The sequence below is a fragment of the Somniosus microcephalus genome, chromosome 5 (genome assembly GCF_052327205.1).
Source record: "Somniosus microcephalus isolate GS21.2 chromosome 5, FLI_Smic_1.0, whole genome shotgun sequence".
Classification (NCBI taxonomy): domain Eukaryota; kingdom Metazoa; phylum Chordata; class Chondrichthyes; order Squaliformes; family Somniosidae; genus Somniosus; species Somniosus microcephalus.
This window is the reverse complement of record NC_140991.1, coordinates 210,636,492-210,650,659: the sequence shown is the minus strand read 5'-3', so window position 1 is coordinate 210,650,659 and position 14,168 is coordinate 210,636,492.

Here is a 14,168-nt window from a genome sequence, read left to right as displayed (position 1 = left end):
AGTTCTTTCAACTCTGGCCTCTTGCACATTCTCCACTCCTTTTGCCCCACCATTGGCCACTGTGCCTTCAGCCATCTAGGCCCCACACTCTGGAATTTCCTCCCTAAACCTGTCCACATCTCCATCTCCTACTTCTCATTTAAGACCCTTTTTAAAACTCACCACTTTGACCAAGCTTTTAGTCACCCCACGTAATATCTTCTTCTTTGGCTTGCCATTATTTTTTGTCTGATTACACTTCTGTGAAGTGTCTTGGGATATTTTTTCTATGTTGAAGGCACTATATAAATGCAAATTGTTGTTGATGTTGAACTAAATTTAAATATTCATTTAGGTGACTTGTAAACCTTACCAAGAACAATATCTGCAATCACAACTTTAGTGCAACCATAAATGTAATTAGAAACCATAGTACGATAGCAAAATACTGCGGATGTTGGAAATCCGAAATAACAACAGAAAATGCTGGAATGCTGAGTTTTTCCAGCATTTTCTGTTGTAATTAGAAACCATACTTGGCCTGTGCTTCGAGCTTCTTATTATGTGCATTCATGTGGTGCTAGTGTATGAAGAATGTGGTCTTAAATCTAGACTTATGCTTCCCCTATGTATTACCTGAATGGCAGCAGTGCAGAAGGTCGTTGCCTACTGTGTTCCAATAGGAACCTCTTTGGACTGAGATGGCCGTTGTGCCATGGTAGCTAAGTTCTGAGATTGGCCTACTACAGGAAGCATATGTGTACGCATTGGAGTGAGGTGGTGAGAGAGCCCACATGTGCTGTCATCCTGAGGGACAGTAATATTATGCTTGGTCATTTATACCAAGCCTTGAAGGAAGTGTTTAGCCATGATGCTCCAGCTATCATGGAGTGGGGCAGGCTTGATGGACCAGCTGGTCTTTTCTTGCCTGTCAATTTTGTATGTTCGTATGTAGGTGAATGTTGGCAATGTAAAGGGCACTGCTGTGCCCCTTGGCATTGATGGTAAGCTATTCAAACACTCTAATACAGTGCGACAGTAGGTCACTGTAAGTAGCTGACAGATTTATGACATTAGATTCATGGCTCTTCTTACCTTGCCTGACCTAATAAAGTCAATAAACTGTTTCTGTCACTGAATGACTGTGCGTGGGTTGTTGGAGTTGGTACTGACTAGCCTCGCCACCTCCTTCCACTGGGCCTGAGCAGATCTCTTTGGCGCCCAACATCGCTCTGTTCCTTCTCTCCTCTGCCGAGCCTCCTGCTGCCCTACTTCCACAACAGAAACCATAAAGCGAGTGGTTCCCTGCTTTGCAACAGGCCTCACAAACATTTTTAGAAGACAAAATGTATTTGGTGCAGCAAAAAACACTGAGGCCTGGCTCTTTAAGTTGATGCAGATCTTTAGATTCTGCTATTTTCTGTTCCCATGAGCTCCCAAACGGTAGCATTTGTAATGCCTAGAGTTTTTTGAAATAAAGGAAAACTGCAGTGGGATAAGCCACTCTCACATAGGGCCTACATAAATTGAACTCTGCCCTACTTTTGCTCAGGATTTTGACTGATTGGTAAATCTAAGCTACTTAGTCTTGTGCAAAATTAAACTTTATTTGAAATGTTCCTCTTTCTATTCCTGTTTGCAGAAAAGGCTGTATCCAGGCCTCAAGGGAGAAAAAATCCCATTGATGATTGTCTGTCATACCTGTGTTACTTTGGGCCTTGGCTGGTATGCTTCAGGGGCTTCATGTTGCTCTTCACCCTCTTCCTGGGATCTGCCTTATTATGATTTCTTTTTAGCAAGCATGTGCTTGCTTCTTTGGTCTGGTACAACATACTGCAATTATTCTACCAGTTTGCTTTCGGTTGTACTGCAAGTCAGCACCGGAACATTCCAAAAATCAGAAGTCTTTTAAGAAAGCTTTGCTCTATGATATTTCTGTTCTGTGTATATATATATATAATCTGGATATTCCACAGAAGTGTAAGCAGTCACTTTTGCAGTGAGTACTCCATATGAGTCAGATGCCAACCTTGTATTGTGTCTTTTCCCACAAACAGTTGGGGAATGCCTAATTCCCTCAAGTTGTATGCATCATGAGCATTGCCTGGAAAATTAGCATTAATTTGCATAACGTTTTTCTGCTGTGGTTGCATACCATATGAATATTTAGGGAGTTGATAAAAGGAAGGGCATTGCCTATAGATGCATAAATAGTGGTGTGAGCATAATCAATGGGACCTCAAGTGGAAACAAACTCTCTGGCTGGAATCTTCCTGTTGCCGAGCATGCGGGTTTGGGGGCGCATTGGCAGTAAAAATCGCTGAAATTGCGAACGCGTCAGGAACCCGCCGTCATCCGGCCGCCTCGCGCATTTAACTCGGGCGGCTTTGAAGGCTCAACACGGACTCGATCGGCAGAGGCGGGTGACCTCATTCAAGACATTAACTGCTTGGTGAGAGACCCTTAAGAGGCAGCTTTTGACTTTTACTGCAGGAGCACGGGATTCACACAGCTCAGGTACCTTGCATGTGAAGGGGAGGCGGAACGTCAGTGGCCATTGGTGATTCCATTCATTGTGAACTGGGTAAAGCACATAAATACTGCATCATTATATCTCATTACTTGCCTCATGGAAAGGCTCTTGCTGACTCCATTTTTTCCGCAGATTTAGGGGTCAGCAGTTTGCAGGTCATTTCTGAAGCCTTGGAAGCCACTCTTACCACATTGCTACTCAGTATCAGAACATTGAGGGATTGGCCCTCTGATCTTCACTTGACCTGCCATCTACTACATCAGCACGGGTGCGGCTTATACTGTCTCACCTTGCTCTTCAGAATCGGACCAAGATGAGCCCCACCAGCAGCAGCAGCAGCAACCACAACCGCAGCCTTCTTCTCAACAACCTGATGCTCCACAGGAGAGAGGGGGAACCTGCACAGGGCTGTCGCGTGCCGGAGGCGATACCCCGAACACTGGGTATACAGGCAGAGAATCAGCTTCCTTGACATGACTGAGCAGCAGTGCTTCAGGAGGCTCAGGCTATCACGACAGGTCATCGCAGACATTTGTAGCTTGTTGGAACAAGACCTTCTGCCCAGAGGACCTGGTGGACACTCCTTACCAGTGGCTGTCAAAGTCAGCACCGCTCTCAACTTCTTTGCATCAGTCTCCTTCCAGGGATCTGCAGCAGACATTTGCAGGATCTTGCAGTCGGCCGCCCACAGATGCATCACCCAGGTGACCAATGCCATGTTTCACAAGTCAGCCAATTAGATCAACTTCGCCACTGACAAGGCCAGTCTTACTGAGCGGACGCTCGGCTTTGCGGCTCTGGCTGACTTCCCACAGGTGCAAGGCATCATCGACTGCACACATGTGGCAATGAAGGCACCCCATCATCACCCACAAGGGCTTCCACTCCCTCAATGTGCAGCTTGCCTGCAACCATAAAAAGATGATCATGCATGTGTGCGCCAGATTCCCTGGCAGCTGTCATGACACTTTCATGCTGCACCAGTCCACCCTCTCTCAGCTCTTCGCACCACCAAACAGACTTACCGGCTGGCTGCTTGGAGACAAGGGCTATCCACGGAAGACTTGGCTCATGTCACCCTTGAGGACACCAAGTACTGAGGCTGAGGAGCATTATAATGACAGCCACATGTCCACCAGATATGTCATAGAGCAAACAATAGGCATGCTGAAGATGCACTTCAGATGCCTTGACAGACCTGGAGGAGCCCTTCAGTATGCACCAGCCAGGGTCTCTAGAATCATTGTTGTTTGCTGCGTGCTACACAACATAGAGCAGCAGTGAGGTTTGGAGCTGCAGGAGGAGCAAGGCACAGAGCACACAGCCACTTCAGAGGAGGAGGAGGAGCAGGTGGAAGACGGGGAGGAGGAGGAGGAGGAGGAACCTGAAGTGGAGATGGCACCAGCAGCAGCACACATTGTTGCCGGGAGGCCCGGGGTGGCCTCATCATGGCCAGACTGACTTAACTTGCTCCAATGCAGCCTGCCACATGCTGTACTAAGTCCCCCTCCCAATAACACCATAAAGCATCCCTACAATGAACGAGCCATTCCTCTCACCAAACACCCAGTGCTCGAGGTTAAGTAATATCTCACCATTCACGCCAAGTGACAAAGCCACTTCCAAGGTAGCAGGTAAAAATGGACAAGATCGGAAAGTGGTACAAAGAAATAAATTTATCTGTGTCATCAAAAGAATTGAAACTTAACACTAACATTTTTTCATACACCCATGTGCATACCCTTGTGCATCTAATTTTATGTCTTTTTTCTTTTCCGAGTGTTTCTACGAGGTGCAACCCCTGTGGCTTCAGCAGAGGTAGAGGCAGGCTGCTCACTTCCCTGCTGTCGTTAGACACTTTAGCAGACGTCCTCTGGGTTTTTCAGCCTGTGAGAGCCCCGCCAAAGACTGGTCCTCCTGCAACTGTATGGGGCAGACTCAGCCATATGTGTAATGTATATAGCTTTAAGGGGGGAACTACGTTTTACAGCTCATGTATACTGTAGTACCGGCAGTGACCACACCTGTATATAGAACTGAGTAGTAATCTGTACAGATCAGTTCCAGAGTGAGCTACGTTGAGTAAACACCTATTGTACAGTTCTCCTGCAGTCTTGTGTCTTACTACTGACGGACACAACATTGGCGATGAGGCAAATTCGATCCTACCTGCAACTCTGCATCACCTCCCAGGGATTCATTCCTGGAGACCAGTAGATTGGAGGTCAAGACCAGAGACACGGGCGTCGACCACGGGCAACCGCCCAGTCATCCAGCAGAGACTCGAGAATTGCGGAGGAGGCTGCTGAGAGCCAGGCTTGGCTTTCCAGTCGCGGTGGTCCAGCGAAACGGGCTGGCAACAGGTAGTGCGCAGACCCTTCCCGGACAGCGGCGGGGTAGAGCCCGACCGAGCGGCACAGCAAAGGGCCGAGCAGCGTCGACGGGAGAGAGAGAGAGAGAGGGCAGAGCGCACAGGGCGCAGCTGGTGTTCAGGGGCCGAGCAGCGTCAAGGAGAGGGAGAGAGACGCGCAGAAACCTGTGAGGCGCCGCCATTGCCACGAGGACCGCCGAGAGCGGCGTTGGCAGCAGCGCAGGAGAAGCGCGCAAAACCTACAGGGCGCCGCCATTACCACGAGGACTGCCGAGAGCGGCGTTGGCAGCAGCAGGGGAGGAAGGAAAGCGCGGGAGACGCCATTTTAAGCCATTTAAAACCACACCCAAAATGCCGAAGAGTGGCAGTATCACCGCATTTGACAATGAAGTCGAAGATTGGACTACATATGTCGAACGAATAGAGGTATACTGCAAGGCAAATGAGGTGTCAGATGACAAGAAAGCGCCGGTATTGTTAAATTTAATGGGTGCAAAGACGTATGGCTTATTACAAAATCTAGTAACCCCAGCGAAGCCAGTGGAAAAGAGTTTTGGAGACATAGTGACGATACTACAGGAACATTTAAACCCCACACTGCTGCTGATAGCAGAAAGATTCAAGTTTCACAAACGGAACCAGCATAAGGATGAAAGCAATGCTGAATATTTAACAGAACTGCGCAAACTATCGAAACACTGCCAGTTTGGAACGGGACTGGCAGATACCTTAAGGGACAAGTTTGTGTGTGGGCTTCAAAGTGAAGGAACCCAGAAACGGCTTTTATCTGAAAAGGACCTTACGCTGGACAAGGCTTTCAGCATTGCGGTATCATATGAAGCAGCAGCACGGGCCGCTGCAGAGATACAACAGAGACCACAAGAATATGGCACAAACGAAATGTCATACAGAACAAAGAAGTGCTATCGCTGCGGCAGAACAACACACGACCACAATGATTGCTGGTTCAAAGACAAAGTGTGCAGACAGTGTGGAAAAGTAGGACACATAGCACGAGTCTGCAGGTCGGGAAAGAAAACCAGCAATAAGAAATCTCCAAAAGAAAAGTACAAGAAGGTACATAAGGTGACGGAGAATAGTTCAGATGAACAAAAGAGTGATACCGACTCCGAAAGCAGGGAGCTGAGTTGTCTGAAACTACATAATGTGATCAAAACGGAGGATCACCGAACCATTTGGGTCACTCTCAAGATAGCAGGAGTCCAGGTAAAAATGGAATTGGACACAGGATCAGCCCTAACAGTCATAAACCGACGGGACTACAAGCAGCTATTCTCACACATACCCTTGAGAGAAACAAAAATTATTTTGAAGACGTACACGGGGCAAAAAGTCTACCCCAAAGGAAAAATAAGGAAGACCGTTATATATAACGGTAAGGAAACACAAAAACTAGACCTGTATGTATTGCAAGATGGAGGACCACCATTACTGGGATGTGAATGGATCCGGAAATGCATTCCATACAAGCACTGACTGTGGCTGCCAAAAAGGATGACGACGTCACAGCTGGGCGACTGTCAAAGATCCTAACCGACACGCAAGAAGTGTCTCGGAACACTAAAAGGCATGACAGCAAAAATTAAAATTGAAGAAAACGCAAGCCCAAAAATTTTTACGGCCAGACCGGTACCTTATGCGATCCGCCCAGCCGTCGAAGCAGAGCTGGAGAGTTTGGAACGTTCAGGAGTACTGTCCAAGGTAGACTGGAGCGAGTGGGCTACAACCATCGTCCCTGTGATGAAAAAGTCGTTGAGCAGCACGCCTGGGGAACCAAGGAAGGTTCGCATCTGTGGGGACTTTAAGGTAACAGTGAACCCAGTCCTTCACACCGTGCAATATCCACTTCCGCGGATTGAAGATATTTTCGCCTCGCTATTGTTGTGTCTGTCAGTAGCAAGACACAAGACTGCAGGAGAACGGTACAACAGGTGTTTACTCAACGTGGCTCACTCTGGAACTGAACTGTACAGATTACTACTCAGTGCTATATACAGGTGTGGTCACTGCCGGTACTACAGTATACATGAGCTGTAAAAAGTAGTTCCTCCCTTAAAGGTATATACATTACAATTCCTCCCCTTTTAGATTAACAGTACCATAACACTCATTTAACAATTAAATATCAAACTAATTACAATTAACACTTTTAACATACAACGTTAGCTGAAAATAGTCCATTTATATATTCAGTCTTTGGGGAGGCTTTCTGATCCTTTCTGGATAGCGCCTTTCCCAAGTGTCTCACTCTTGGTGCAGCGGCGATTCTGGCACCCTGTCGTCAGTTGGGTCATCAGCTTCCAATGCTACTGTTTCTGGGGTAGATGCGACCTGTACGTCGGGTTCCTCACCAGGTACGTATGGGCGAGGCATGGGGTTGACTTGTTCCTGTGACTCTAGGATCTGGTCAGCATGGCGTCTCACGATGTTCTCCCCAACGTCCACTGTGTACATTAGTGGGCCCTGCCGTGTGCATATCGTTCCTGGCTGCCATTTTTCTGTTCAGTAGTTGCGGGCCAAGACTGGTTGCCCTACATTGAAGCTCCTTGTTGGCTTCTCATGAATGTGCTGGAATTGCTTACTCTCAACATCTCTTCGTACGTTTGGTCTGAGCAAATCCAGGCGAGATCTTAACCATCGGTTAAAGAACATCATGGCCGGGGCCTGGTTGGTGACTGCATGTGTCGCATTCCGGTAGGCGAACAGGAAATTGTCCACCTTATGCTGCAACGGAATGTTGTCATTGTACATAGCCTTTATTGCCTTCTTAAAGGTTTGTACGAACCTCTCAGCCAATCCATTTGTGGCTGGATGATACGGGGCGGATGTGTAATGCCTTACCCCATTCTTCTTCATAAACCTCCGGAACTCTTCGGACACAAACTGTGGTCCGTTATCGGAGCAAATCTGTTCTGGCAAGCCGTTCCTGGCAAAAATGGTCCGTAGGACTGCAATAGTTTTCTCCGTGGTGGTGGAGGACATTTTGATGACCTCAGGCCATTTCGAGTGCGCATCCACGGCTATTAAAAACATTGAGCCCATGAATGGACCAGCAAAATCAATATGCACCCGTTGCCATGGAGATGAGGGCCACTCCCATGGGTGTAGAGGGGCATGTGGTGGTGCATTTTGGACTTTCTGGCATCCTGAGCAACTCTTTGTCAGGTCCTCGATTTTGTTTATCGAGTCCCGGCCACCACACATAAGCCCTGGCAAGGCTTTTCATTTTTACCCCTCCCAGATGACCCTCATGAAGCTCATTGAGCACTCTATCCCTTAACTTGGGTGGAATCACCACTCGGGATCCACACATCAAGGTCCCCTGGCACACTGACAGCTGTTCTCTTCTTGTCGAGAATGCTGGCAACAGTGAGTCGCCATGTGCTGGCCATCCCTTCACCGTCAAATCATATACCCGAGACAGTGTCGGGTCATTTCGGTTCTCCTTTTCTATACGAGCGTTAGTTACCGGTAGGTATTCAACTATAGTCGAATGAAATATTTCGACAGGATCCACTGCTGGTGCTTCCTCCGCAGTAGGCAGTGGCAGGCGTGATAGCCCATCAGCATTTCCATGCTGTTTCATGCCCTTATATTCAATCTCATAGTGGTGCGCCCCTAGAAAGAGTGACCATCTTTGTAGTCGATGCGCAGTCATCACCGAACGCCCTTCTTCGGATTAAAAATGGAGACAAGAGGCTGGTGGTCAGTCAGCAAGGTGAATTTCTGCCCGTGCAGATAGTGATTGAACTTTTTCACTCCCCACACTAGGCTGAGGGCCTCCCTGTCAATCTGGGTGTAGTTACGCTCGGCTGAGGTTAGTGATCGTGACGCAAAGGCTATTGGCCTCTCTGAGCCGTCCGAGAATTTGTGTGACAGCACCGCTCCAATGCCGTAGGGTGACGCATCACATGCCAACCGAATTGGTAGTGCTGGGTTGAAATGGGCCAATACCTCTTTCGATGTGATTGGTGTTTTGCTCTTCTGGAAAGCTCGTTTACATTCGTTTCTGTGCGTCTCTCTCCCTCTCCTCGACACTGCTCGGCCCCTGAACACCGGCTGCACCCTGTGCGCTCTGCCCTCTCTCTCTCTCTCCCATCGACGCTGCTCGGCCCTTTGCTGTGCCGCTCGGCCGGGCTCTAGCCCACCGCTGTCTGGGAGGGGTCTGCGCACTACCTGTTGCCAGCCCGTTTCGCTGGACCACCATGACTGGAAAGCCAAGCCTGGCTCTCAACAGCCTCCCCCGCAATTCTCGAGTCTCTGCTGGATGACTGGGCGGTTGCCCGTGGTCGACGCCCGTGTCTCTGGTCTTGACCTCCAATCTACTGGTCTCCAGGAACGAATCCCTGGGAGGTGATGCAGAGTTGCAGGTAGGATCGAATTTGCCTCGTCGCCAATGTTGTGTCCGTCAGCAGTAAGGCACAGACTGCAGGAGAACGGTACAACAGGTGTTTACTCAACGTGGCTCACTCTGGAACTGAACTGTACAGATTACTACTCAGTGCTATGTACAGGTGTGGTCACTGCCGGTGCTACAGTATACATGAGCTGTAAAAAGTAGTTCCCCCCTTAAAGGTATATACATTACAGCTATCTGGAGGGAAACGCTTCACTAAGATTGATCGGGCCCAGGCGTCTCTGCAAATGGAGGTAGAAGAAGCATCAAAAAAATACCTCACAATCAACACCCATAAAGGTCTCTACCAATACAACCTGCTGGTATTCGGGGTAGCATCAGCTCCAGCTATTTGGCAAAGGGCAATGGAACAAGTCCTGCAAGGGATCCCAGGGACACAGTGTTATTTGGATGACATCCTGGTCACGGGCAAAAATGACAGTGATCACCTCGCCAACCTGGAGCAGGTGCTCACTAGATTGAAGGAATATGGGCTCCGAGCTAACCGCCCCAAATGCGAGTTTTTAAAAAAACAGATCTCGTATTGTGGCCACATTATCGATAAAGAGGGGTTACATAAGTCCCCAGAAAAGATTGAGGCAGTAGTCAAGGCACCAGCATCGGAAAACGCGTCACAACTGAGGTCGTTCCTCGGGCTGGTAAACTACTACCATAAGTTCTTGCCAAATTTGTCTACAATACTACACCCACTGAACATCCTACTGCAAACTGGAGTGCCATGGAAGTGGAGTGATGAATGTAAACGAGCTTTCCAGAAGAGCAAAACACCAATCACATCGAAAGAGGTATTGGCCCATTTCAACCCAGCACTACCAACTCGGTTGGCGTGTGATGCGTCACCCTACGGCATTGGAGCGGTGCTGTCGCACAAATTCTCGGACGGCTCAGAGAGGCCAATAGCCTTTGCGTCACGATCACTAACCTCAGCCGAGCGTAACTACGCCCAGATTGACAGGGAGGCCCTCAGCCTAGTGTGGGGAGTGAAAAAGTTCAATCACTATCTGCACGGGCAGAAATTCACCTTGCTGACTGACCACCAGCCTCTTGTCTCCATTTTTAATCCGAAGAAGGGCGTTCCGGTGATGACTGCACAACGACTACAAAGATGGTCGCTCTTTCTAGGGGCGCACCACTATGAGATTGAATATAAGGGCACGAAACAGCATGGAAATGCTGATGGGCTATCACACCTGCCACTGCCTACTGCGGAGGAAGCACCAGCAGTGGATCCTGTCGAAATATTTCATTCGACTATAGTTGAATACCTACCGGTAACTAACGCTCGTATAGAAAAGGAGACCCGAAATGACCCGACACTGTCTCGGGTATATGATTTGACGGTGAAGGGATGGCCAGCACATGGCGACTCACTGTTGCCAGCATTCTCGACAAGAAGAGAACAGCTGTCAGTGTGCCGGGGGACCTTGATGTGTGGATCCCGAGTGGTGATTCCACCCAAGTTAAGGGATAGAGTGCTCAATGAGCTTCATGAGGGTCATCTGGGAGGGGTAAAAATGAAAAGCCTTGCCAGGGCTTATGTGTGGTGGCCGGGACACGATAAACAAATCGAGGACCTGACCAAGAGCTGCTCAGGATGCCAGAAAGTCCAAAATGCACCACCACATGCCCCTCTACACCCATGGGAGTGGCCCTCATCTCCATGGCAACGGGTGCATATTGATTTTGCTGGTCCATTCATGGACTCAATGTTTTTAATAGCCGTGGATGCGCACTCGAAATGGCCTGAGGTCATCAAAATGTCCTCCACCACCACGGAGAAAACTGTTGCAGTCCTACGGACCATTTTTGCCAGGAACGGCTTGCCAGAACAGATTTGCTCCGATAACGGACCACAGTTTGTGTCTGAAGAGTTCCGGAGGTTTATGAAGAAGAATGGGGTAAGGCATTACACATCCGCCCCGTATCATCCAGCCACAAATGGATTGGCTGAGAGGTTCGTACAAACCATTAAGAAGGCAATAAAGGCTATGTACAATGTCAACATTCCGTTGCAGCATAAGGTGGACAATTTCCTGTTCGCCTACCGGAATGCGACACATGCAGTCACCAACCAGGCCCCGGCCATGATGTTCTTTAACCGAAGGTTAAGCTCTCACCTGGATTTGCTCAGACCAAACGTACGAAGAGATGTTGAGAGTAAGCAATTCCAGCACATCCATGAGAAGCCAACAAGGAGCTTCAATGTAGGGCAACCAGTCTTGGCCCGCGACTACCGAACAGAAAAGTGGCAGCCAGGAACGATATGCACACGGCAGGGCCCACTAATGTACACAGTGGACGTTGGGGAGAACATCGTGAGATGCCATGCTGACCAGATCCTAGAGTCACAGGAACAAGTCAACCCCATGCCTCACCCATACGTACCTGGTGAGGAACCCGACGTACAGGTCGCATCTACCCCAGAAACAGTAGCATCGGAAGCTGATGACCCAACCGACGACAGGGTGCCAGAATCGCCTCCGCACCAAGAGCGAGACACTCGGGAAAGGCGCTATCCAGAAAGGATCAGGAAGCCTCCCCAAAGACTGAATATATAAATGGACTATTTTCAGCTAACGTTGTATGTTAAAAGTGTTAATTGTAATTAGTTTGATATTTAATTGTTAAATGAGTGTTATGGTACTGTTAATCTAAAAGGGGAGGAATTGTAATGTATATACCTTTAAGGGGGGAACTACTTTTTACAGCTCATGTATACTGTAGTACCGGCAGTGACCACACCTGTATATAGCACTGAGTAGTAATCTGTACAGTTCAGTTCCAGAGTGAGCCACGTTGAGTAAACACCTGTTGTACCGTTCTCCTGCGGTCTTGTGTCTTACTACTGACGGACACAACAATATGAGGCTCTGACTGAGGAGGAGGCAACAGGGGAGAAGTGTGAACACTTTGAGAATAGCCCCCATTTCCATGTCCCCTCTCACCATCATCCCTCTCATGGGCCACCTGCACTTCCCTGCTAGCAAGGAGTTGGAGAGCACCTTGCTGCATAACAGTGGGGTGATGAATGCCTTAGTCTATGTTTATATCCCTCCTAGAGATGAGGTCACTGAACATCTGCCATCTGTTTTCCACAGCTAGCATCTGCTCATTGAGTGGTGCATTTGCTGCTCATACAGGTGGCCATCCTTTCCAAGGAACAGCACATCATCGCCATTACATGCGAGATGGTGCTGCTCATGTTGGAAATGGACTCCTCCATTCTCTGCACATTTACAGACATCATGGCTGCAAAAGCTGCCAGAGCCTCCTGCAATTGTTGCTGCCTCTCCAAGATCACCTTCGTTCTCGATGGCCCCTGAGGCTCAGCCTTTGCATGCAGCTCAGCAGAGAATAGAATCATAGAGTCATAGAATGGTTACAGACGTTGGGCTCGTGCCAACTCTCAGCTAGATCCACTCCCACGCCCTTTACTGTAGCCCTGCCAATTTTTTTCCTTCAGATACATTATCCAACTCCCTTTTGAAAGATAAGATTGAGTCTGCCTCCACCACCCTTTCAGGCAGTGCATTCCAGATCTTAACTACTCGCTGCATTAAAAAGTTTTTCTTACTTCACCTTTGGTTCTTTTGCCAATCTTTTGCCAATCACCTTAAATCTGTGTCCTTTGGTTCTCGACCCATCTGCCAATGGGAACAGTTTCCCTCTATCTACTCTGCCCAGACACCTCATGATTTTGAACACCTCTATCAAATCTCTTCTCAATCTTCTCTGCTCCAAGGAGAACAACCCCAGCTTCTCCAGCCTATCAACGTAACTGAAGTCCCTCATTCCTGGAATCATTCTCGTAAATCTTTTCTGCACCTTCTCTAAGGCCTTCACATCATTCCTAAAGTGTGGTGCCCAGAATTGGACACAGTACTCCAGTTGGGGCCGAACTAGTGTTTTATACAAGTTCATCATAATTTCCACACTTTTGTACTCTATACCTCTATTTATGAAGCCCAGGATCCCATAAGCTTTTTTAACTGCTTTCTCAACCTGTTCTGCCACCTTCAATGATTTGTGCACATATACCCCTAAGTCTCTCTGTTCGTGCGCTCCCTTCAGGATTGTACCATTTAGTTTATATGTCCTCTCCTCATTCTTCCTACCAAAATGTATCACCTCACACTTTTCTGTATTAAATTTCATCTGCCACATGTTCGCCCATTTCAACAGCCTGTTTATTTCTTCCTGACGTCTATCACTCTCCTCCTCACGGTTCACTATACTTCCAAGTTTTGTGTCATCTACAAATTTTGAAATTGTGCCCTGTACACCCATGTCCAAGTCATTAATATATATCAAGAAAAGCGGTGGTCCTAGAATCGACCCCTGGGGAACACCACTGTATACATTCCTTCAGCCTGAAAAACAACCATTCACCACTACTCTCTGTTTCCTGTCACTTAGCCAATTTTGTATCCATGCTGCCACTGTCCCTTTTATTCCATTGGCTTCAACTTTGCTGGCGAGCCTATTATGTGGCACTTTATCGAAGACCTTTTGGAAATCCATGTACACTATGCAACCGCATTACCCTCATCAAGTGTCTCCACTATCTCCTCCTTCACTATGCCTATGGCAGCATCCTCTTCCTTGGTGAAGACAGATGCAAAGTACTCATTTAGTACCTCAGCCATACCCTCTGCTTCCATGCATAGGTCTCCTTTTTGGTCCCTAATCAGCCCCACCCCTCCTCTTACTACGCATTTACTATTTATATGCCTATCGAAGACTTTTGGATTACCTTTTATGTTGGCTGCCATTCTATTCTCATACCCTCTCTTGGCCTCTCTTTATTTTCTTATTCACTTCTCTTCTGACCTTTCTATATATAGCCT